Source organism: Mauremys reevesii, linkage group 8, assembly GCF_016161935.1.
Source record: "Mauremys reevesii isolate NIE-2019 linkage group 8, ASM1616193v1, whole genome shotgun sequence".
NCBI lineage: Eukaryota > Metazoa > Chordata > Testudines > Geoemydidae > Mauremys > Mauremys reevesii.
In genome coordinates, this window is record NC_052630.1 from 63,541,321 (window position 1) to 63,566,334 (window position 25,014).

At 41.4% G+C, this 25,014-nt stretch overlaps 1 long non-coding RNA gene across 1 annotated transcript in view; it reads left to right on the top strand.

Moving 5' to 3' along the window:
• The window catches only part of LOC120370603, a 122,274-nt gene that overhangs the window by 83,628 nt on the left and 13,632 nt on the right, over window positions 1-25,014 (top strand). Inside the window, exon 2 of the long non-coding RNA XR_005583825.1 lies at window positions 24,718-24,838. This is a non-coding gene — a long non-coding RNA (uncharacterized LOC120370603). The remainder of the gene's footprint in view (window positions 1-24,717; window positions 24,839-25,014) is intronic.

Sequence of the window (25,014 nt, forward strand, 5' to 3'; positions counted from 1 at the left end):
ACTTGCATGATAGAAACCCCCACAGTAGATTTGCCCACTTCAAATTGATGCCCGACTGACCGGTAGCTGTCTGGTGTTGCAAGTTTCCAGAGGGCTATCGCCACTGTCTTGTGAACTGTGAGGGCTGCTCTCATCTTGGTATTCTTGCAGTTCAGGGCAGGGCAAAACAAGTCACAAAGTTCCATGAAAGTGCCCTTACACATGCGAAAGTTTCAGAGCCACTGGGAATCATCCCAGACCTGCAACACTATGTGGTCCTACCAGTCCGTGCTTGTTTCCCGGGCCCAGAATCGGCGTTCCACGGCACGAACCTGCTCCATTAACACCATGGTATCCACATTGCCGGGGCCCGCGCTTTGAGAGTAGTCTGTGTCCATGTCCTCATCACTCTCGTTGCCACGCTGCCAGCGCCGCCGTCGCCTGGTTTTTCAGTTTCTGGTTCTTCATAAACTGCACAATAATGTGTGAGGTGTTTACAAGGCTCATAACTGCTGCGGTGAGCTGAACGGGCTCCATGCTTGCCATGCTATGGCATCTGCGTGGAAAAAAGGTGCGAAACGATCGTCTGCAGTTGCTCTCACAGAGGGAGGGATGACTGACGACTGTAGCTATCCCACAGTTCCCGCAGTCTCTGCCAACCATTTGAATTCTACGTTGAGCTCCCAATGCCTGATGGGACAAAAACATTGTCATGGGTGGTTCTGGGTACATGTCGTCAGCCCCCTGCTCCCGTGAAAGCAATGGGAAAAAATCATTGCTCACCTTTTTTCACTGTGACCATATGTCTACTGGATGCTGCTGGCAGACTGCAGTGCTACACAGCAGCATCCCCTTGCCTTGCCTTGTGGACGGCAGATGGTATAGTATGATTGGTAGCCATCATTGTCATCCCATGGGTGCTCCTGGATGGCCTCAGTGAGGTCAGTCGGGGCCGCCTGGACAGACTTGGGTGCTCCTGGCCGGCCTCGGTGAGGTCAGTCGGCCTGGACAAAAATGGGAATGATTTCAGGTCATTCTCTCTTTAAGTTTTGTGTAATGGAGATTCAGTCCTGCCTGGAATATCATCCCAGCTGGAGGCTTCTGCCTCAGGATGCTATCCCAGTCAGCAGCATCGCATGGTCGCACCTACCCCAGCCTACCCCTTGCTCCCATGGCTCATGAAGCCTGGACAGTACTAAGGAGACATCCAACTATAGGCTGAGCAAGTGCAGAATGGTGGTTCACTCTATTTCCCTGTAAGCCAACTGCCCACCCCTCCCCCTTTATTGCCTCTGCAAGCAGAGATCAAAGTCAGTGTTGTTTCAAATTCCTGCATTCTTTATTACTTCATCACACAAATGGGGGGATAACTGCCAAGGTAGCCCAGGAGGAGGGAAGCAACGAGTGGGGTTGTTGTAGGGGCACCCCCTAGAATGGCATGCAGCTCATCCTTTCTGTGGGATGTCTGGGGCTCTGACCCAAAGCGGCCATTTGCATCTGTGGTTCTTTAGTAGGCTTGCCTGATATTCTAGGCAGGACTGAATCTCCATTAGACAAAACTTAAAGAAGAGAATGACCTGGGGAGTCATTCCCATTTTTGTCCAGGCACCCCCGACTGACCTCACCAAGGCTGGCCAGGAGCATCCATGACAGCAGCAGATGGTACAGTATGACTGGTAACCATCTTTGCTAACTTGAAAAGGCAAGGAGCTGCTGCTGTGTAGCACTGCAGTACCCAGGAGATATACGGTGACAGTGAGCTGAGCAGGCTCCATGCTTGCCATGGTATGCCGTCTGCATGGGTAACCCAGGAAAAAAGGTGAGAAACGATTTTTTGCGTTGCTCTCATGGAGGGAGGGACTAGGAGGAGGGGGCTGATGACACATACCCAGAACCACCCGCTACAATGTTTTTGCCCCATCAGTCATTGGGAGCACAACCCAGAATTCCAAGTGGAGGTGGAGACTGTGGGAACTGTGGGATAGCTACCACAGTGCAATGCTCTGAAAGTCGACACTAGCCTCAGTACTGTGGACGCACACCGCCGACTTAATGCGCTTAGTGGGAACACACACAAACAACAGTATCAAATCGATTTCTAAAAAATCGACTTCTATTAAATCAAACTAATTTTATGTGTAGACATACCCTTACCCTTACATCCATATAAAGTGAATATACAATGCTACCTAGTCAGAATGTTAGTATTTTATATTAATTTTGTACAGACATCAATGACAACACAAAATAGAAGGCAGTGAAGAATCAGATAGTTGGGGCTAGATCCTCAGCTGCTAAAATCAGTGAAGTTTCATTATCTTCAGAGGATTTATACTGATTATAGCAGCTGAGGATCTGGCAGAATGAAATTTTCAGCAGCTTACTGACAACGTCACTTATATCACAACTTGCATCACCTCTGAGCTCAGCCCAATGAGTTTAATTCATGCTTGATGTAAAATTAATAAAATCAAAGGCTTTACAGTGTGGGCAAAGTTAATCTAATAGCTCTACTTTTCCCCCTTTTCTATTTCATAATCTTTCAGTATCTGCAGTATGCCACAGTTGGGGAAAGAAGGTGATGTGCTTGTTATAGCAGTGGCCTTGAAGGTGGATCTCTTGATTTTGATTTTGCATATGTTACTGACTGACTCCTTATGAGTTAACTGCTCCTCTGATTAGGGCCCACGCACTGACCTGAGCCAGATGAGTGGAAACTTATGCTGTGGAGAAAATATGGAGATTTCACTGCATTGTGTCTTTTCATTCCAAACTTCTTCTGTCTTCCATAACTCTGCTGTAAAAGAGGAAGGTTGTACCCACATCTGTCAGTGGTGTTGGGTAGCAGGGATGGCAGAAGATCCTAAAAGGCAGGGAGCTGATGTGTGGGAGTCTGACTGAAATCTTGGAGGAAGGTGTCACTGTGCCTCAGTGGGTCATGGCTGAGGATGCCAAATTAGGACAAAGTACTGAGAAATAGGGCAGACTCACCCCAAACTGGTGATGATTCTGTCATTAGATTATACCAAGACAGTAACAAAAGTAAACTTCTGTCTCACCACACTGGTTAATAAGAAGAACAAAAATGCAGTCTCCTTAGGCATTCTGATCCTTGTCTCACCACCTAGACACTGGATTCTATGATGATTGGTTACAGAAAATCAATTTAATCAAATATAGGGTCCTTCTAATCCCAAGAGATCAGCCATTTAGCAAGGTACTATTGAGTAATCAAGCTGATTACAATCCTTTAGTAACTAAAACTAAAGGTTTAATAATAAGACAAAAAAGGAGAGTTAAAATGGTTAATAGATCATATACATACAAATAATTGAAAAGTCTTTGTATCATAGACTCATAGACTTCAGGATCAGAAGGGACCATTATGATAATCTAGTCTGACCTCCTGCACAATGCAGGCCACAAAATCTCACCCACCCACTCCTGTAACAACCCCCTAACCTATGTCTGAGTTATTGAAGTCCTCAAATCGTGGTTTAAAGACCTCAAGGTGCAGAGAATCCTCCAACAAGTGACCCATGCCCCACGCTGCAGAGGAAGGCGAAAAACCTCCAGGGCCTCTGCCAATCTTCCCTGGAGGAAAATTCCTTCCCGACCCCAAATATGGCAATCAGTTAAACCCTGAGCATGTGGGCAAGACTCACCAGCCAGCTCCCAAGAAAGAATTATCTGTAGTAACTCAGATCCCAACCCATCTAACATCCCATCACAGACCATTGAGCATATTTACCTGCTAATAATCAAAGATCAATTAATTGCCAAAATTAGGCTATCCCATCATACCATCCCCTCCATAAACTTATCAGGCTTAGTCTTGAAGCCAGATATGTCTTTTGCCTCCACTACTCCCCTTGGAAGGCTGTTCCAGAACTTCACTTCTCTAATGGTTAGAAACCTTTGTTTAATTTCAAGTATAAACTTCCTAGTGTCCAGTTTATATCCATTTGTTCTTGTGTCCACATTGGTACTAAGCTTAAATAATTCCTCTCCTTCCCTGATATTTATCCCTCTGATATATTTATAAAGAGCAAACATATCTCCCCTCAGCCTTCTTTTGGTTAGGCTAAACAAGCCAATCTCTTTGAGTCTCCTTTCATAAGACAGGTTTTCCATTCCTCGGATCATCCTAGTAGCCCTTCTCTGTACCTGTTCCAGTTTGAATTTATCCTTCTTAAACATGGGAGACCAGAACTGCACACAATATTCCAGATGAGGTCTCACCAGTGCCTTGTCTAATCATACTAACACCTCCTTAGCTTTACTGGAAATTCCTCGCCTGATGCATCCCAAGACCTCATTAGCTTTTTTAATGGCCATATCACATTGGTGGCTCATAGTCATCCTGTGATCAACCAATACTCCGAGGTCCTTCTCCTCCTCTGTTACTTCCAACTGATGTGTCCCCAATTTATAACAATAATTCTTGTTATTAATCCCTAAATGCATGACCTTGCACTTTTCACTATTAAATTTCATCCTACTACTATTACTCCAGTTTACAAGGTCATCCAGATCTTCCTGTATGATATCCGGTCCTTCTCTGTGTTAGCAACACCACCCCACTTTGTGTCATCTGCAAACTCTATTAGCATATTCCCACTTTTTGTGCCAAGGTCAGTAATAAAAAGATTAAATAAGATTGGTCCCCAAACCGATCCCTGAGGAACTCCACTAGTAACCTCCTTCCAGCCTGACAGTTCACCTTTCAGTACGACCCGTTGTAGTCTCCCCTTTAACCAGTTCCTTATCCATCTTTCAATTACTTTAAAAGGGGTTGCGACAGATGGGGCATTTGAGAATTAGGAGCAGAATCCACAGTTTCTCTACTAATTTTATTTATGGAACTGCATTTGAATATGGCATGTGAAGCTGAAACACCAAATTCTTGGAATTAATTTTATTTTATTTAATCACAACTTAAGTAATGAACCAAGAACAACTAGGAATGTGGCTTAACAAGGATGGCTTAAGCCTGGTCTACACACACACAGTTGCACTGGTTTAATTAAAGGTGTATTTTACACTGACTTTATTTACACTACTTCAGACACCTTTGTGGATGCTTATATTTGTTTAAACTGTCTCTTTTTTTCCCATTTAACTTGTCAGTGAATTTACAGGTACATGCTAAACCAATATAACTGGTTTTAAACCCATATAGAAGTGTAGGTAATGTGCAGGGTTTTAAGTTAATGCAAATTAGTGCAACTTCTGTGTGTAGACAAGGTCTTGACGTTTTTCTTTTAAATGTTTCTCCTGTCACTTATTTATTCTTTTTTGAGGGATGCTCACCAATTTTCCCTCTGTCTTCTCCCTACTTTTGTGTAGTTTATATAATGTGCAAGGACATTTCTTGTGTGAATAATAATATTAATCAGTCAAGTTTCTCCTTGGTTTTGAAATATGTGAACAAAAGCAACAACAATTCTCTTTTAAAGATGCTTTTCCTGTCACTGCATTTCCCATGAGGTCACTTAGTAGTTATAATTAGATTTGGTTAAGTGAAGATTCAACTTTAAGATGGTCTGGTTTCATTTTAAACTTCAGCTAAGTGGAAAACAAGAATATTTTAAAAGGAGATGACTATATTGTGCTAAACGTCCTTACCAATTTAGTCTGTGAACATACGTGTGGCATTGAAGAAAGTTTTTTCCTTTGAATTAAGCTAAATAAGGGGAAAAATGTATTTTGACAAAATCTATCGTCTTTGTATTTAAGCACTGTCACTGTATAACTGACAGGTACAACTAAGAGCAAGCTGATAAACAGGTTAAATGATCACAATGCACAGCAGACCTTAAACACAATGAAAGATGGAAATGGGGACAAATAGGCAATCAACCAGGTTAGGGTTGGAGACTGATGATGTCTATAACTGAGTATAAAAGAACCATAGAAATACTTTACTGCATTGAGTAACTTTGGACCTAGTTCTTGTCTTACAAGCAGTTACTTCACTTGTTGGAATGTTATAGTGAGTAGTGCAAGAAAGCACAAATTCTGTTTTGGAAACCTTGAAATAGTTTGTGTATCTGGTTTCATTTTGATGTGGAATGAAACTGAGACCTTCCCAATATTTTGAGAGGCAAAAAAACCAGACTGAGAGCATATCCCAGATGGGAGCCCTAACCATTGGTTTATTATATATTCTGGGCTCTCTGTCTGTCTGTCTGTCTCTCTCTCTCTCCTTCCGCCTTCCTTGAAATTCCATTCTCAACAAATCTGCAATTTTAGTTGAAAGCCTATTTTGTAAAAAACTTCCTGACCACCTCTAAGGCCTGGTCTACACTACGCGTTTTAAACCGATTTTAGGAGCGTTAAACTGATTTAACGCCGCACCCGTCCACACTAAGAGGCCCTTTATATCGATATAAAGGGCTCTTTAAACTGGTTTCTGTACTCCTCCCTAATGAGAGGAGTAGCGTTAATATCGGTATTACCATATTAGATTAGGGTTAGTGTGGCCGCAAATCGATGGTATTGGCCTCCGGGCGGTATCCCACAGTGCACCACTGTGACCACTCTGGACAGCAATCTGAACTCGGATGCAGTGGCCAGGTAGACAGGAAAAGCCCCGCGAACTTTTGAATATCATTTCCTGTTTGCCCAGCATGGAGCTCTGAACAGAGACCCTGGACTTCAGAAAAGCAGACTTCGACTCCCTCAGGGAACTGATGGGCAAGGTCCCCTGGGAGAATAACATGACGGGGAAAGGAGTCGAGGAAAGCTGGCTGTATTTCAAAGAAACCTTATTGAGGTTGCAGGAACAAACCATCCCGATGTGTAGGAAGAAAAGTAAATATGGCAGGCGACCAGCTTGGCTTAACAGTGAAATCCTTGCTTGTCTTAAACACAAAAGAACAGCTTACAAGAAGTGGAAGATTGGACAAATAACCAGGGAGGAGTATAAAAGTATTGCTCAGGCATGCAGGTGTGAAATTAGGAAGGCCAAATCACAGTTGGAGTTGCAGCTAGCCGGAGATGTTAGGAGTAACAAGAAGGGTTTCTTTAGGTATGTTAGCAACAGGAAGGAAGTCAAGGAAAGTGTGGGCCCCTTGCTGAATGAGGGAGGGAACCTAGTGACAGAGGATGTGGAGAAAGCTAGTGTACTCAATGCTTTTTTTGCCTCTGTCTTCACAGACAAGGTCAGCTCCCAGACAGCTGCACTCTGCAGCACGGTATGGGGAGGAGGTGACCAGCTCTCTGTGGAGAAAGAAGTAGTTCGGGGCTATTTAGGAAAGCTGGACGAGCACAAGTCCATGGGGCCGGATGCGCTGCATCCGAGGGTGCTAAAGGAGTTGGCCGATGAGATTGCAGAGCCATTGGCCATTATCTTCGAAAAATCATGGCGATCGGGGGAGGTCCCGGATGACTGGAAAAAAGCTAATGTAGTGTGCATCTTTAAAAAAGGGAAGAAGGAAGATCCAGGGAACTACAGGCCAGTCAGTCTCACCTCAGTCCCTGGAAAAATCATGGAACAGGTCCTCAAGGAATCAGTCCTGAACCACTTAAAGGAGGGGAAAGTGATCAGGAACAGTCAGCATGGATTCACCAAGGGCAAGTCATGCCTGACTAACCTAATTGCCTTCTATGATGAGATAACCGGCTCTGTGGATGAGGGGAAAGCAGTGGATGTACTATTTCTGGATTTTAGCAAAGCTTTTGATACAGTCTCCCACAGTATTCTTGCCAGCAAGTTAAAGAAGTCTGGGCTGGATGAATGGACGGTAAGGTGGATAGAAAACTGGCTAGATGGTCGGGCTCAACGGGTAGTGATCAATGGTTCCATGTCTAGTTGGCAGCCGGTATCAAGTGGAGTGCCCCAAGGGTCAGTGCTGGGGCCGGTTTTGTTCAATATCTTCATTAACGATCTGGAGGATGGTGTGGACTGCACCCTTAGCAAGTTTGCAGATGACACTAAACTGGGAGGAGTGGTTGATACGCTGGAGGGTAGGGATAGGATACAGAGGGACCTAGACAAATTAGAGGATTGGGCCAAAAGAAATATGATGAGGTTCAACAAGGACAAGTGCAGAGTCCTGCACTTAGGATGGAAGAATCCCATGCACTGCTACAGACTAGGGACCGAATGGCTGGGTAGCAGTTCTGCAGAAAAGGACCTAGGGGTTACGGTGGACGAAAAGCTGAATATGAGTCAACAGTGTGCCCTTGTTGCCAAGAAGGCTAATGGCATTTTGGGTTGTATAAGTAGGGGCATTTCCAGCAGATCAAGGGATGTGATCATTCCCCTCTACTCAGCACTGGTGAGGCCTCATTTGGAGTACTGTGTCCAGTTTTGGGCCCCACACTACAAGAAGGATGTGGATAAATTGTAGAGAGTCCAGCGGAGGGCAACAAAAATGATTAGGGGGCTGGAGCACATGACTTATGAGGAGACGCTGAGGGAACTGGGTTTGTTTAGTCTGCAGAAGAGAAGAATGAGGGGGGATTTGATAGCTGCTTTCAACTACCTGAAAGGGGGTTCCAAAGAGGATGGATCTAGACTGTTCTCAGTGGTAGAAGATGACAGAACAAGGAGTAATGGTCTCAAGTTGCAGAGGGGGAGGTTTAGGTTGGATATTAGGAAAAACTTTTTCACTAGTAGGGTGGTGAAGAACTGGAATGGGTTACCTAGGGAGGTAGTGGAATCTCCTTCCTTAGAGGTTTTTAAGGTCAGGCTTGACAAAGCCCTGGCTGGGATGATTTAGTTGGGTTTGGTCCTGCTTTGAGCAGGGGGTTGGACTAGATGACCTCCTGAGGTCCCTTCCAACCCTGAGATTCTATGATTCTATGAAGTGGGAAAATATGGGCCTGATCCAAAGCTCATTGAAATCAGTGGAAAGATTCCAATTGCCTTCAGTGTATTTTAGATCAGGGTCTGCTTGCAGTGTTTGGAATCCAGAGAGATAGCTTGTCCTTTTCTTCCTTGTATATTAGAGTTTTTAATTTAAAAATTCATTTTCCTGTAATAAAGGGAAGGCAAACTTTTAAGTATTAATGATAAATGTTTACTATTACTTTTAATATCTTTCCTCTGTTTTCCTGGATTCTCCTATTTGTGATCCCATTGCTGCTCTGAGCCAGGCAATCTGCCCTCCCCCCGCCCCCTTCTCTGATTTTCCCATTTTGCAGATATAATGTTCAAGATTTTCAAGAATGGGTGTCTATAGTTGGACATCTAAATAAGTTTAACCTGATTTCCCAGAAGAACTGGGAGCTGAGGGTGTTCAGACTTTTTTAAAATATGGATTTAGGTGTCATAATGTTAGGCACCTCTTTTTGACAATCTTGGACAATATCTCTAATAACCAATAATAAAGGAAGTTGAAGTTGGCTTGATATATTTGTTGTGGTGACTATAGACACAGGCAATCAAACTGTTGGTACAACTGGGAAAATAGAGACAACAAAATGCTACAAATATATTCTTTCAAGTGGTTAATTGCATTCACTTTGGGTTAATGTCCCTTTTGTGTTCACTTCCATGAATATTCTAGCAGTTGAGTATTTGCAAATATGAATATTCATGGAAAGCATCTTTTGAATTCAATGTCACAATATTTGCTCTGGAAATTTTGATTTTAAGAGTTACACATTTATCCAAAGAACAAAGTAACCATATGTGCCATTTCACCATCTCAAATGTTGTTTGTAAGCAATTGACTCAAATATTCAATCTACATATTGAAATTTATTCACAGAAATTATTTTGCAAATATTTTCACTAATATATACATCTGAGATCAGACTTTGCAGAAATGTTGTGAACAGAAAGAAGCAAAAATTATTGTGTATTATTATTAATTACAAATTATTTTCCCAATTCTAATAGAGTTCCCCCAAACAGGTACATCCCTTCATTGCTTTTGTTATGTAGGAATCTTTAGCTAAGGCTTATAAGACTCTGCTTTGAAATAATCACTTGCAAATATTGAACCAGAATCTTGGGGGTGTAATTAAATAGATGAGATGCCCTTGACCTGCTTTTCAGATGAGCATACTCAGTGGTGTATGTGTGATTTAATCTCATTGCATACTGCTGGCATTGTTCTTTTTACCTTTAATTATCAAGGTTAGCATTTAAATAAACTGGATGTCATTATGAAGTCTTCTAGAAACAAAGGGTTACAACAATAAAGCCTGCGTGGTCCTGCTGAATGAGAAATGAATTAATCAGTTCTGCACCTCCAGCTGTACAGCCCCCTTCATTATGTGGGAAAGAAGTTGGTGTATCCACCATCTGTCAGCACTTTTTCCTCTGTGTCCTATTCTTGCTCCTGCTGTTACACCTGTGATCTGAATACTCATAACAGAGTCTTCTAAGTGTGACATTATTATACCCTGCTGCTACAGCAGAAGCTCTTTGAAATCCATTTGACTATTTTAAATCATGCATTTTTTTTATGGGCTACCATGAAGAATTCATGACATCCCACTGAAATATTCCACCTTCTTTCAATTTTGTTTGTAGTTGTGGAAATGTTATAATACAGATATCCACTCTGGATAAATCATGGACCTGCAAAGGGCAACAAATTAAATTTAAGTAATAAAGAATAACTATGTTCTGGAGCATAAATCTTCCAAGGGCAGAAAGCTGCACCAAACTCCTTCCATAAGCAAGGAATAAAACCCACAAGGTACAAAAAAAGAAAAAAAGCAAATCAGTGGGAGAAATAGTGTAATTTGAAGGCTGAAGACAAATTCCTTTTTGTGATCTGACTCAATTAGTGTCAGGCTATCAGCTATTCAGCACGTCCTATTCTTGTTCAGAAATCATAGAAACAGGGAAAGTTCAGAATCTCTCTATCCAGGAGGAAAAAAATAAACCTGCAAAATTAAAATGATTCATTTACATCATGTTTGAACATGGTCTTCTAAATACTTTGTTCAGAGTCTAAAGAATATAATTACTTGGAAAGAGGCAAGTTCTAAAAATAATCTAGTGTAGGTTTTCCTGAGGTTTTCAGTCAAAGCTGACCAGTATGGAAACTTAGAAAAACAAAGGGAATTAATAGAGGGAAGTGAAAGGATAGTAATCAAGTGAAAGATTACTAAACCTCTACAGGTTTTTTAAGACAGTGGTGCAGGCCTGGAATTTAAAGGCAGATTAAATGAAGATGTCAGGCTAAAACTTCAGTTCCTTGTTCATCCAAATCTCCCATTGAACCTATCTCTCATGAAGGAATTTTGCTTGTGTGGTGTCTGGCCTGGCACACAAAGGTTGCAGCATCACTCAAGTTTGGCCCATCCACCCTGATGGAGATGTGGGGGTGCATGGGCCAACCCTGAGTGGTTTTGCAACTCCTGTATGTGCCAGGTCAAAAGGCCCAGAACAGGGAAAAGAACCATCTCTGTGAGGTAAGAGAGGGACAGGCTCCATCTCCCACCCTGCAGGAGCTGAGCAAGGCATTGATTCAGTGGGTGAGTTGCTGGGGCCAGCAACTGCAGCAGGGATAGATCCACAGGGTTATAGGCAGTGGCACCAGGGATCTCCTCAGCTCGCATGGTATATGTGTGTACCATGGGAGAAATGTTTGTAATAAAGGCAGCATGGTTTATAAGTGACTTAAAAAATTGTTAAAATGTATTGGGTAGCACATGCCAACAAACAGACCTTCTTAAACCCTAGTCTAGATGAGGCCTATGTGTATAGGGAAAGTTCCATCTTTTGTGAGTATCAGAGTAGGTACCTGTTTAAGGAAACCTGGACTTGGCAGATATTTGTACATGACTAGTTTTCTAAAGTCCAGGATAATGGGTTGAAGTTGCATTGATGTTGTGCATAAACTGGCACCTGAATGTAATCTGCGAAAAATAACTTTAAAATTACAGGATTAAATTCCCCTGACTGCACTCTTACCAGGCTTCAATCCAAACCTGGATGCAGCATGCTTCTGAGCTCCCCTGGGTCTTGGCAGGCTTCAGTCTCTGGAGCTAGCCTCTCAGGCATACTTCCCATGTACAGACTTTGTCTGGTACTGCTTCCAGGGAATGGAACCCTGTAGTCCAACTGCCCCTAGGCTCGCAGGGTCGGTGCTAATGCCCAGGACATCCCAGTAGCTGAAGCATGCACACCCCAGAGCTCTGCACTAGGGGGATACTCTGCTTTATAGTTTTACACCTCCTTAGATGCAACATACTTGAAGAAAGGACACAGATTTTGAAAAAGGAATTCTAAACCAATCATAGTTTTATTCACAGACTGTACAAGAGATACAGGTCTCTAGAAAAACAACAAAACCTGCATGCAACTCCCTGCCTCATTTTCCTCTCCAAGGGTCAATTGGGATTTGATCTCTCCAAGGGTCTGCTCAGGATATCCAGAATCTTCCTTCCTCCTATTCAGTCTTGACTTTCTTGAGAGAGAACAATTCAGTGCAGACTTTCCAGATCTCCCCCATCAGCCTCAAACCCCTGGAGTGTATCTGTTTCTTGTTTATAGGCTCACGTGTGAGATCAAGTGTCCCTCGGTGGTAGCCAATAAAGCTGAGTGAAGTTGTCCAACCAAAACTTTTTTCAGTGAAAAATGCATATTTGGGTCAACCAAAACATTTCACAAACTCAAATCCACTTCACCAAACTTTTCTTTTAATCAAAATATTTTTTCAACATTTTTGAAGTAAAACATTTTGATTTCATTTTGAAATTACTTTATTTTCAATTTTTTTCCTTCTTATTTTTTTAAAAAGTTAAAGCTCAAAAGTAAGTGAAATGTTTTTGTAACTTTTCACCAAAAATGTTGAGGAAAATTTTCTTGTGGGTTTACCAAAAATTATTTATTTACAATGCCAGCAAACCGAAAAATCAGTTATTTGCACATCTCTAGCGGCCAGCTCTGTGTCTAAGGGTGATTCCACATAAATGTAATGTTATCCAGGTATAACAACATTCACTTGTTAGCCCTCTGCTATATGTGAAAGAGTTATTCATGACACCCCTTTTATGGAAACTATAGGGCCAAGGTGAAGCCCCAGAACAGCTTTAAAATCCAAATGGCTTTCCACAAAACAAAATGCAGACATATGAGTCCATTACACATTCCAATATTTTGAAAGTTTGAAGCCTAAAACTGTATTTAAGTTGTTTTGATAAAAGGGCTGGTTTTCAAAGTTGTTGAGTACCTGTGGCCTTCAATAGAAGCTGTGAGTGGTCAGAACCTTTTGAAAATCAGGTCTGGTTTATTTAGGGACCAAAGTATAAATCTAGGTGATTTTCTGTAGGCACCCGAGTTTTTTGTGTGTGTGAACTCTCCTCCCCTGTCTGTTTTTAGCTCAATGGGTGTTTACAAAAAGAGACCTGAACAGAGGTATATCCAGCAGCCATATAACTTGATAGTAATATGGAAATAAATTAAACTTGCACACAATAGTGAAAAATCATAAGCAAATAAAACATGCCTGTAACAAGAAGGATGTTTATAAAGTAGGGTTCAGATGAGAGCCATGAGAATGATTTAAGGATTAGAAAACATGATTTATAGTGCTAGGCTCCAGGAGCTCAACCTATTTAGCTGAATAGAAAGAAGGTTAAGGGGTGACTTGATTAGATTATAGGTATCTACATGGGGAACAAATATTTAATAATCTTCAATCTAGTGGAGAAAGGAATCTCTGGAGTGGCTGGAATTTGAAGCCAGACAAATAAGACACATTTTTTTAATGGTGAGGATAATTAACCATTTGAACAATTTATCAAGGATTGTGATGGATTCACCATCACTGACAATTTTTAAATCAAGATTGGATGGTTAGTTTTCCCCTGCTAAAAGATCTCCTCTAGGAATAATGTTGGAAGTTCCATGATAGGTGGTCTGAAGGAGGTCAGACTAGATGACAACAATGGTCCCTTCTAGCTTTGGAATCTATACATTTATGAAAATTCTGTGAGCTTCCTCCAGGCAGAAGATATACTCCACAAGTTTTCACTTAATGTTTCCTTTGAATTCTTCCTTCCTGAGTGCCACTGGTTGTGAAAGCAAAACCAATGGTTTTTTAAAGTTAACTTGCACAGTGACGGGGTTTGGGAAGTAGCCATTTCCATTAGAGTGTGGGCACCTTGAATACCCATCCCTGACAGCCTCTCCCACTTGCAGCATGAAACTTGATCCTCTCAGAGCTCCAATGGAAGGGTGTCTGGGGAGGGGTGGGTGTTTATGAAATGATGTCACGGAGGTGGCTGTTACATATGCACCAATACTACTTTTTATGTACAAGTCTTGCAGCAATAGCATTTCCTCTTTCCACTCCTCTCTTTATAGAGCCACCTCTTTTTCTCTTTCCTTCTGCCAGCAGAGGTGGTTGGAATGATGTGGTTTTTTGTAATGAAGTATAGGATTACTTAATGCAATGGTTTAAAGGTTTCTATGTTCTGCTGAATCTCTGAGCTAAGACGGCCACTGTACCTAATGTTATGCATTTCATGGAAAGAGCAATTTTACTTAATATTAAAAGTTCCCTTTATACTAATGAACTATCATGTAAACTACTGATTGTGCTAATAAAACAAATTGGGGCAAGAGAAAAGATGTATGCAATTATGAGAATAATTGCCACTGATTGCTATTTAAAAAAAATATGATTTTTTTGCTTACTGATACAGAAATACCTGGTGTTGCTACAACTTCTCTACTGCACAGTCCATTTACAGCAGCTGGCATTTGCCATAGTAGCAAACACTTTCTCACACTACCAGTGATCGATGGAAAGTCTGCTACACTGCATTTTGTAAGGGGAAATCTGAAATATCCATGTTAGTAGGTTCTGCGCATTTGTGGCATAATGAAGTACATATAAAAAGAAAAGTCCTAGAGAGTCTTTCTTTAATGTTCAGACTTGGGCTAATTGTATAACGGTGCTCTCTGGGACAGTTCCCCATGGAATGTAATTTAACAGAGATAATGCAATAGCAAGCTCAGAATGCCAGAGTGTTCTCCTTAACTACAAAAAAAAAGTCTGAATAGCCACAGTTGTACAGTGACTCGTTCTGTTCTCACTTGCCTTTTTATATCCCATCTTTCTAGGAACCAATAAAACTCTAGGGGTGCTGGGAACACTAAGTTTTAAATTGAAAATATAATGAATGTGTGAATGAATAAAGGGGATTGGGCAATTTTGGTTCCTTGGTTTGTGGCATTTTTTCTTTTTCTGTGGTTTAAGCAGCTGGAGAAAAGCTTTGTATTAAAACTTAAAGCTGTTCCCTGACTTCCAAATATAATATCTTATTTTCTGAAGACAAGATTATGAAGTGCATACTCAGTTTTCATTCAGGCCTTTCTCAGGAAACAATTTCCATTCAATTCAGCAGGAGTCTGAGTATACTCTGAGTAATAGCCTCAGAAACTGACCCAGCAAATAACGTGCTTTGTGTATATTCCTCATGAGTCTGGGCAATTCAGTTCAGATAAAATAACTCTTAACCATCACCAAAAACATGAACTATACTTTATTATTTGTAATACCCCCACCTATACATGCCACCATCACTAGCCAGAGCAGCTAAGTCAGTGTTGGAGGATGTGCTTAGTTACTTGCTTCTCAGAAGTATTTTACAACGCCCCCTAGAGTGCTGCAGCTTACTCATGGCCACTCACTCAGGCCTGTGCCTAACCGTATGTTCTTTCCTTGAAAGAACAAAGTATCCTTGAAGGAGCATGCAGAGTTTGTCTGTTCTGTGCTGTGCCCTGAGAACAAAATGGGGGAATGAAGACAGTTTCAACTTAAAGAAAACATTTCCTATTTTTTAACCAGCCACAGAGCTGAACTTCATTCAGGGAGGGTGCTCAGCAATTTAAAGATATAGTGCACAGGAAACAGACCTAATGACTGTTTCAAAGGTACATAACTAGTTTTATTCAAATCATCACCCAAGTTTGTACAACAAGAGTGGAGCAAATACTGCAGAAACTTCTATGACTACTCTGCTGATTTTTTTTAAATGTTTCCATATATATGGAAATGGAGTAATCTACCAGTGAGGATAAAAAAGAGCCTAACACGGGGTGGGGGGGGGGAGAGAGAGGAATAAAGAGATAATACAAAGGGAAAATCCACATTTTACTAAAGCCCTTTACTGAAAACTTTTATAAAATCCCAAAAGATGGGGCAAGAGAAACCACCTGCAAGGAGTATACTGCGGAGTTGGTTTAGTTCTTTTTGCTGTCCTATTACAAACAGACCAGAAAATCTTATCTCAAGGGAATATTTGCTTATTATTATCAGTTTTTCTCTGGCTGCAGTAGAATCTAGTCACAGTTGCTAAAGAACTCCTCATTAAATCACAAGAGTGGGCTTGGGTATGCTTGTAGATTTGCTTAGTACCACATAATTGCAGGAATGCGGAGTGGCTGCTTCCCACTGACATGAATGGGACAATTGCAAAGCAGTTTCTTTGGGTTAGTTGGCTTTTACTGTTTTTAATTGTCATGGGTGGTAGATTTTGGAGGGCTCTTGACTCCTCCTACTCAGGAAATGAGATGGCAAACTATATTTTTAATGAATTAAAATTAAAAAAGCCAAAACCTCCCACATGTAAACTATATGTGATAACCAGCATAGAAAATTAGAAGGGGCTGACTGACTGAAACCAAATGGGGGTTAAATCAAGAGAATATAAAGCTGGCTTCCAACACCTAGCCATATCAATTCTAGCTAAATCTTCATTTAGGTAGATGCTTGGGCCAAATTGAGCTCTTTAATAAAAATGGCTCTTTGGAAGGGACAGCAATAATCTAACTGGATGTTATCTGAACTCTCATTACCCAAATTTACTACTATTATAGAGTTTAATTAAAAAAAACCTCTAGTTTTAACATACAATTATTTGATTTATTGTTGCCTGTATCCTCTTCAGTGAATGAAATGGGTCCATTACCCAGGGTATTTATATTATAACTGTAGCGTGACAGCAGATGTTCATGCAAGTGAGTCACTATCATGAATGCTCCTAGAAAGCAAATTTCAAGTTTTCTTGCTTGCATGTCTGTGGCAAGCAAATTCTAAACTTACTTTTCACAAACATTTGAACCCAAAACCTAATTATAAGGTCATCCAGTTAAAGAAAGGAAAGAATACTACGTGTCTTATGTGGCCAATGAAAAGCAAGCAATGCAGCTTGAATTTTGGATTCTGAAAAGCAGCAATTTATCTAATTTCAGACAATAAATTTGAGAAAATCAACGTGTCTTCACAGACATTGCCCAAAAAATCAGAAAAGGGAAGATTTATTCAATAAATTATTATGGATTATTCAACCTGTTCTACTCGGAACTTTATGGAAATTATTTGAACCTCTTGCTTCTGCCAACAGGTTAGGAATCTCATGAGTGCAGTTCTCCAGTGAACTGGATTTGCCATGGGTTCCTGTGCAGTGGTTGTGGGGCAGAATCCTTCTCATGTTCTCCCATCCAGGGTGCTCCTGTGGAGTCATTCAGTGATCATGACTACAGCCTAAGTATTAAAGCAGTGTTTGCAGCTCTATTGTTGCTCCTTGGGAGGCAATTTTGGCAGCAGATTCACATAGTCATAGATGCACTGGCCATGTCCCATAACACTCCTGCATTATGGTATCAAGAAAGCTGCTCTGGAACTTTATAATTCCCCTGAATATCTCATCTGTAGCTGGAACTCCATGCAAGTTCTGTTGCCTTTAAATCCCTCCATAGTCTGCTGTGGGATTTCCCCTGAAAGTGAAAGAAGCTACATATCACGATCCACTCTCTCCACACCTATAGGATAATGAATCCCTGGGTCTACCCAGAGTTCAAGTGAAGTTGTTTTACAGATCATCATGATCCAACTGTCCTTTATTCAGCAAGAGTTGCCTTTGATATACGGTGTGAATAAAAGACTTTTTCCATTAAGTTGCAATGATTCTAACTTTCATGCATCGTTTGACAGAGAAAACGAGAATTTGTAGACATAATAGCTAATGTAAAGTATATGAGTCTGCAAGGCAGTTAGATGGGTAGGAAACTAAGTGTACCTGTTAATGTTACGGAGGGTTATGCAGATAATACAAGTGCACAGAAGTGTCCTTTGATGTGAATTTGTACTAAGAGTGAAATGCATAAATCTCTGGATTGCCTTATCTGAGGCAGGCTGTCTTTCTGTGTTTTATGGTAGAACATGGGCTATAAATGTCAAATGAATATTTGCATGCAGATGGTAGAGTTTAAATTTGGAAGAAGCAAAGTAGAAAGCTTGTAAGCAAAGTCAGTAGAAAATCTCTCTTAACAAGACATTGTCTACTATAGTGAAGCTCTTTGGATAAAAGACTGTGTTTGTACAGTCCCAAGCTCTGATCTCAATTTGGTGCTTTTAGGCACTACCTTAATATAGAAATAATGTTTTGTTCAGTGGCAGATTTAGAGTTAGTGGGGTCCTGTGTGCAGCTTCATTTTTTGGACTCAGCCAAGAAAAAGAGCATTCTCTCTTAGGCTAGGTTTACACTGGGGCGTGGAGGGGAGTGGACCTAAGATACGCAACTTCAGCTATGTGAATTGCATAGTTGAAGTCGGCGTATCTTAGGTCGATTTACTTGGCCATGAGGACGGCAGCGAGTCAACAGCTGCCACTCCCTCGTTGACTCCGCTTCCGCCTCTTGCCACGGTGGAGTTCCAGAGTCGACGGCAGAGCTATCGGGGATCGATTTTATCCCCAATAGATTGATCACTACCCGTCGATCCGGTATGTCTACACCCTAAGGGTATGTCTACACTACCCACCAGATCGGCGGGTAGTGAGCAATCGATTTATCATATCTAGTGTAGGCGCAATAAAATTGATCCCTGATAGCTCTGCCGTCGACTCCAGACCTCCAGCGCATGTGAGAGGTGGAAGCGGAGTTGATGGGGGAGCAGCAGCGGTCAACTCGCCGCCATCCTCACGGCCAGATAAATCAACCTAAAATACGCCGACTTCAGCTACGATCTTAGGTCGACTCCCCCAACCCCAGTGTAGACCTAGCCTTACTCCTCCATCCCCTGCTTTTCATTCTTATTTTCTCATCCTCCTCGATATTATAAGTAATAGGAAGTAAATGAAAATAAAGTGAAATGCCTTGATTGTTTTTGTAGTCTAACTTTTTTTTTCCACAGACCACTTGAAAATTGCTAAGGGTCTCAGTGGACCACTTAATGATCTTTACAAATATTGTTTGTACCATTAGCTAACTATTGTAAAGTGCTTTGGATAAGACCACTTTATTTAAAAAAAAAAAAGTAAAAAAAACAGTGGGGTGCAGGTTCTGGCCAGGAGTTAGGATGTGGGAGGAGGCTCAGGGTTGGGGTGTGGGGTCTGGGAGGGAGTTAGGTTGCAGGAGTGGGTTGGCGTTGGGGAGGTTGGCCAGGATAGGGGCTCAGGGTTGGGCAGGAGGTTGGGGTGTGGAGCACTTACCTGCGGCAGCTTCTGTTTGGTGCGAGGGATGCAGGTGGGGATGAGGGGGTGCAGGAGTCAGAGCTGGGGATGTGGAGGGGCTGGGTGTGTGTGGGGGTGCAGGAGTCAGGGAGGTCAGGGGCTGTGGGTGTTTGAGGAGGGTGCAGGAGTCAGGGCTGGGTTTGTGTGGGGTGGTGCAGGAATCAAGGTGGGGGGTTAGGGGTGTGGACGGGTGGGCCAGGTGTGTGGGGGCCACTCCAGCCCCCTGCTCTGAGTGGCTCAGTAGCAACCGCTGGGTTACCTTACCTGGCTCGTTGGTGGATGCGTCCCTGACCTGACGCTGCTCCTGTTTGCTGCCAAAGGGAGCTGTGGTGGCATCAGCACATGAGATCTGAGACCCCCTGGCCTGCCACTCCCTTTCCCTCACTTTTTTCCAGGGGCTGCCAGCAGCAGTGCATGTCAGGGACTGCACCTGCGCTGCCCAGCATCCAGAGGAGCAGGGTAGCAGGACAGATGCAGACAGATGCCCCACCAGGGAAGCACGCACACCTCCCCTACAATGTGCCCCCAGCCAGCCCCTCACCCGTCTGCCTGACTCTTGGGCTGGGAGCCAGACTCTCAGGCTGGGAGAGCGCACCCCATGCCACACCTCCAGCATGGCTCTTAAATGGCTCCCTTCCTGCTGTCCCCCACAGCTTCTGTCGCCACAGCAGTCCCCCCTGGCAGGGGTGCTGGATGATGCTGGGCTGCCTGGCCCTCGGGCCCCCTGTAGTTGGGGGGCCCATGCAGGGCACTGTGTGTCTCATAGTAAATTCGCCTCTTGTTTTCTTAAAAGTGTGAAATTTTTTAATGTCATTTCAAGCACTCAGCCAAGCTTACCTCCTCTCCCTGCTGCTGGATTCAGTCCTCACAACATGTGTTTGTTAATCAGACATTCCTAATTAGAAAAAAAAAAAGTTTAGCGAATGTCAAGAAATATATAGGAATTGAAACTTAACTGATGTTTCAATGCTTGAGAAAAGATTGGGAATAGTTTAAACAATTTGTTTCACAGCCAGCTGTGAAAGTGACTTATAGTGACAAAATATATTACAACCCATTAAAAAATACCCAAGCTTTTTGGACATATCACAGGCAGTGAGGTAACAGATATTTCATTTCTGCTGCACTTTAATGCATTTGTAACGTGATGACACTCTCAAACAATAATCTGAATAGCCTATCAAAGGAACCATTTATTATTATTTACATAAAAGGACATAAATAATTTAGTGTTACCATTTACATAGTGAAATAAAGTGACTATGGCAACTTGTGTAATGAAGCAAAGTATTTGCAATTCTTGAAATCCAAACACCTAACAATTCTGCTAATAATCACTTTGCTACTTGAAAGCCCACTTCTTGCCTCCCATACTTCAGGAAAGTAGTCTGGAGAAATATGGGGTCCAAACCTGCAGTCCTTGGCTCAGTGAGTTCAGTGGGAGTTTAGCCTAACTAGATTGTAGGAACAGGTCCTAGATACATATACCTCACACAGAACAGCAGAGTGTAGAATTAAGAAAGGTGCTAGAGGACATCTTCCTTAACCTTCCGAATTTCAACTGATCACTACCAATTACTGTGAATAAAAAAAGGTGTGTATGAATATGTTCTTTCTTGATCTGTTTTGCAGGAGTGACAAGTGCTTTTGTCCATATCTTACTAAGGCCAACTTCCCATTCATCAAAAGAAAGCCTTTAAGGTGTTGTTTCAAATTATTCTTGATCTTTGCCCCCACCCCTGAACTTTTCATATTATGAAATAGTAGACTTCAGAGAGAAATGGCAGTTAAGCCTCAAGATGTCTGTCATTTATGCTCATGATACAACAAAAATCCCTAGGTACTCACTGAGTTCTAGTGTTAGAGCTCTTTTGTATATATTCCTCTCTTTGGAAGTTCTGATAAAATAAGCCTAGAAAATGCTGGAGAATTTTCTCCCCAAAAAACATTTTGTTTATAATAGAAACCCAACAATAAAGAGCTATTTTAAAATCTATAGTATAAGGTAAAGTCTATACGCAGTATTACTGAATCTTGATTTTCGAAACCTCTGACTATGTCCTTTTACTACTACCAAATAAATACTACTTCTGTCTTTTGTGAGTAAAACTGGCATAACAGTTGAATGCCATTTTATTTAAATGTGATTAATTTAGTTGAAGTAATATATTGAAGTGCAACACCTGAATTTTAAAGCCAAGAAAGCAACATCTGAATTCTAAAACCAGATAAAAGTGGTATCAGTCATTGATGTACAGTAGCAGATGCAGATGGAAGGTAATAATATGGTACCAAGGGAACTGAGTGAAAAATTACAGGCATGCCTAAGTGCTTTTGTATACCCAACTTAAACAGGTGATTCTCCATTTAATAAGTGAAATATAGCTTTTTCAACTACAACATCACTTGTCATAGCTAAAATCAGTAAGAGAAACAGTGAGTGTAATTGGCGAAGAATGAAAATGACCCAAATGAAAAATATTTTATTGCCTACTTTGTTTACTAATTTTATATAATGATAACAGTTATTGCTTCCCTAATTCAACTACAGACCTCAGCTGCATTGCAATAAGAAATAAATTACCAAACTGTCTCCTCTTTGCTATTATGGAGTTATTTGGCTATCATAAGATCTTTCTCAAAAAAGTTATTAAAATGTAACTCAGTATTAGGGGAAATTGTTTTATTATCCTGACAAAGAAGTATTTGTTTCTTTGTAATGTTCTCTAATGGATGAGTGTACCAGAAAAGTTGTCTTTATAATATTGTCTTCAAGACTAAAGATGTTAGGTTTTTTGGATATGACATTGCTACAGTTTTTTTATTGTATAGGTTCTTTCTGATGTGTCTGGCAGTAAACTGCACCTATTTTTCTCTTCAAGATTCTTTGTGACTATTTGATATTTGGTCAACTTCATACCATACAACAATCATGTATAGTGGATTGCCTAGGACAGTTTGAGAGTATAGGGAATATCACATGAAAATGGCAATACTCTTGAGTTCTAGATGGAGTTAAAAGGGTTTCCACAACAATGTCATTGTTAGAGCTGAGCAAACTATGGACTGAATCCTTTTCTTCTGAGTAGGGAATGAATTTGTATAGATTTGTTCACCTAAGTCATACAACATTGTTTCTGCACTACAATTAGAAGATTCCAAAATGCAGAAAGTGTGAACAAGATGGCTGTGTGAACACCTCCAGTGCAAACACTGAGGAATGACTTGGAAATGTTGAATAATGTGTATTGCATTCAGTTAGGATTGTATTATTCTAGATTCACATTAGCATAACTGAGATTAGAGTTTAGGTTGTACAGGTAGTGACACCTATAGTTAATGTTGCCCAGCACTTCCGAGTGTAGAATGTTATAAATTAGAGAAACTTAAGCCACTGGAGCTCAAGTTTTCCATGTCTGGAGTCAGTCTCAGGTTGATTTTCTTTTTAAAGCATCAGCTAAAACAATTCAGCAATTTCTTAGAAATGAGGGTAGGCAAAAATTCATGATTTTGCTCATGTAAAAAAAAAATCTTACAGCCATTTAGTTGAGAACCTCTTGTGTCTCAATGCTTTGGAACATAATCTTGATTTTTTAATTTATTTTTGGCAGAGTGTGTTGCCCTGGTGGAAGGGATATGTCTCTTACCATTCCTATTTATGCTCACCCAAATTTGACCAATTTAAGAGCCTCTGAATACTCTGTTTGCACACACTCATTAAAAACTTCCTAGAATTTTGGCAGGTAAATCTTCTAAACATTGCATCTGTACTGATGCTCCAGCCCAGGGCTGTATGGTCTGAGTAGAACTTCCTTGGAATTGCTCCTGGCAGTGCTATGTGGGCAAATTTTACTTCTGCACTTCTCTAACTTTTGAATGCTTGGCTTTACGGCCTTAATGTTTTCTTAAGAGGGTTTTTGTATGTAATTTAAATTACACTACAGTAATTTGGGTATACATTTTCACAGCAGTTCTGACTGCTTTTTTGTTCAAGTAGGGGAAGAGCAAAACCACAAAAGATTGAGAGTTTTGGCTTGGATTAGAAACTATACTCATCAAAACTTGTGGATACTTAGCCAAAACATATGTCCATAGTTTGTGGGACTTCCCTGATACATGTTCCTCCTGACACCAGTAGACAGAAGGTTTCCTTTTAAGTCTCTTGGTGGGAGAAAACCAGTGGCTTTTTATTCTCTCCTAAGCATATTCAGGGCATGGCTGGGCATTTCATTTCCCCATCTAGCTTTTCAGAATCCACTAGTCAGGCCCACACGCCATATTAGATTCTCTCTCCCAATGTCTTATAACTACAGGGCGGCTTGATAAACCACCTCCTTCTGCAAAGGGACCCTAAATAGTCCTTCTACCAATCTTACAGCTGTAGCATGCTTTTACATTAACATACATGCAATCTTGGATGCTCTAGTATAAAATGTAACACGTGACAATCTTCCTTCTCCAGCTAACTAGTTGAAAACCAGCAGGGGAAGCTGACACTTCTCATTATCAATGCAAAGATTTATTGTGGACCTCTCAGTGCTTTAGAAACAGTTTAGTACTTTTCCAGTTTAGGTTTGAGGAAGCAGCATATTTTACCTGAACTGGGACTCCCATTCCTAAGAGTAGGTGGCAGAAACCAAGAAAAGCTGCTTTTTTTTTTCTTCAAAATGAGTCTGATACAACTGTGTTGGGAATAGAGCTTGAAATTGTTAGAAAGATCAATTCTATTGTGAACAGCATGTTGCAAAACTGTCTGACCCTGATCCTGTAAACACACATCTGCTTGTCCTTAAGTGCAAGAGTCATTCCATCAAAGTTAATGAGACAACTCGCTTACTTAGAGTTAAGCAATTGTGTAACTATTTGTATGATCAGGGCCTAAAAGTGAAGTGTATTTCACTATATTTTTATAATGACATATATGCCTATTTTGGCACTCTGAAATTATGTCCCAATGATTAAAAAAACAATATATTGTAACCAGAGCTGGTGCAACCCATTAGGCAACCTAGGCAGTCGCCTAGAGCACTAACATTGGGGGGGGGGGCAGCGACTGCGGCAGCCGGATCTTCGGCCGCCCCAGTCATCAGTGGTATTTCGGGGGCAGCACCTTCCACCGCCTCTGTTGAGGGCTGTATTTCAGGGGCGGGACCTTCTGCCACCTCTGTCGGGGGTGGTATTTTGGGGGGCGGGACCTTCCGCCGCCTAGGGTGCCAAAAAAGCTGGCAGCGCTCCTAATTGTAACCAGGGAAAATCAAAAACTAAATGAACCCCAATATGCCTCTCTATTTCCCTTTTACAGGTACAGGTTCCTGGTCTTGTTATCAGGGTCTATCACCTGAGGAAGCAGCTCCTTCGCTCCACCTTCCCTCAGAAGTGTGGTGTAGGAATGAAGAGGAGAGACAAAAGCTATGTTGAAACAGGTAAATATTGTATTAAGGGTGGTTTACATGAAAGGCATAAGGGAAAAACCATAAATAAACACACAAACTCAGAAAACAGTGGACTGAAACAAAAGAGCTTGAAGCTCAGACCCAATATTCCCCTCCCTTGGCAACAAGAACAAAACAAATCCCCAGTATAGCCTACTGCTAATCAG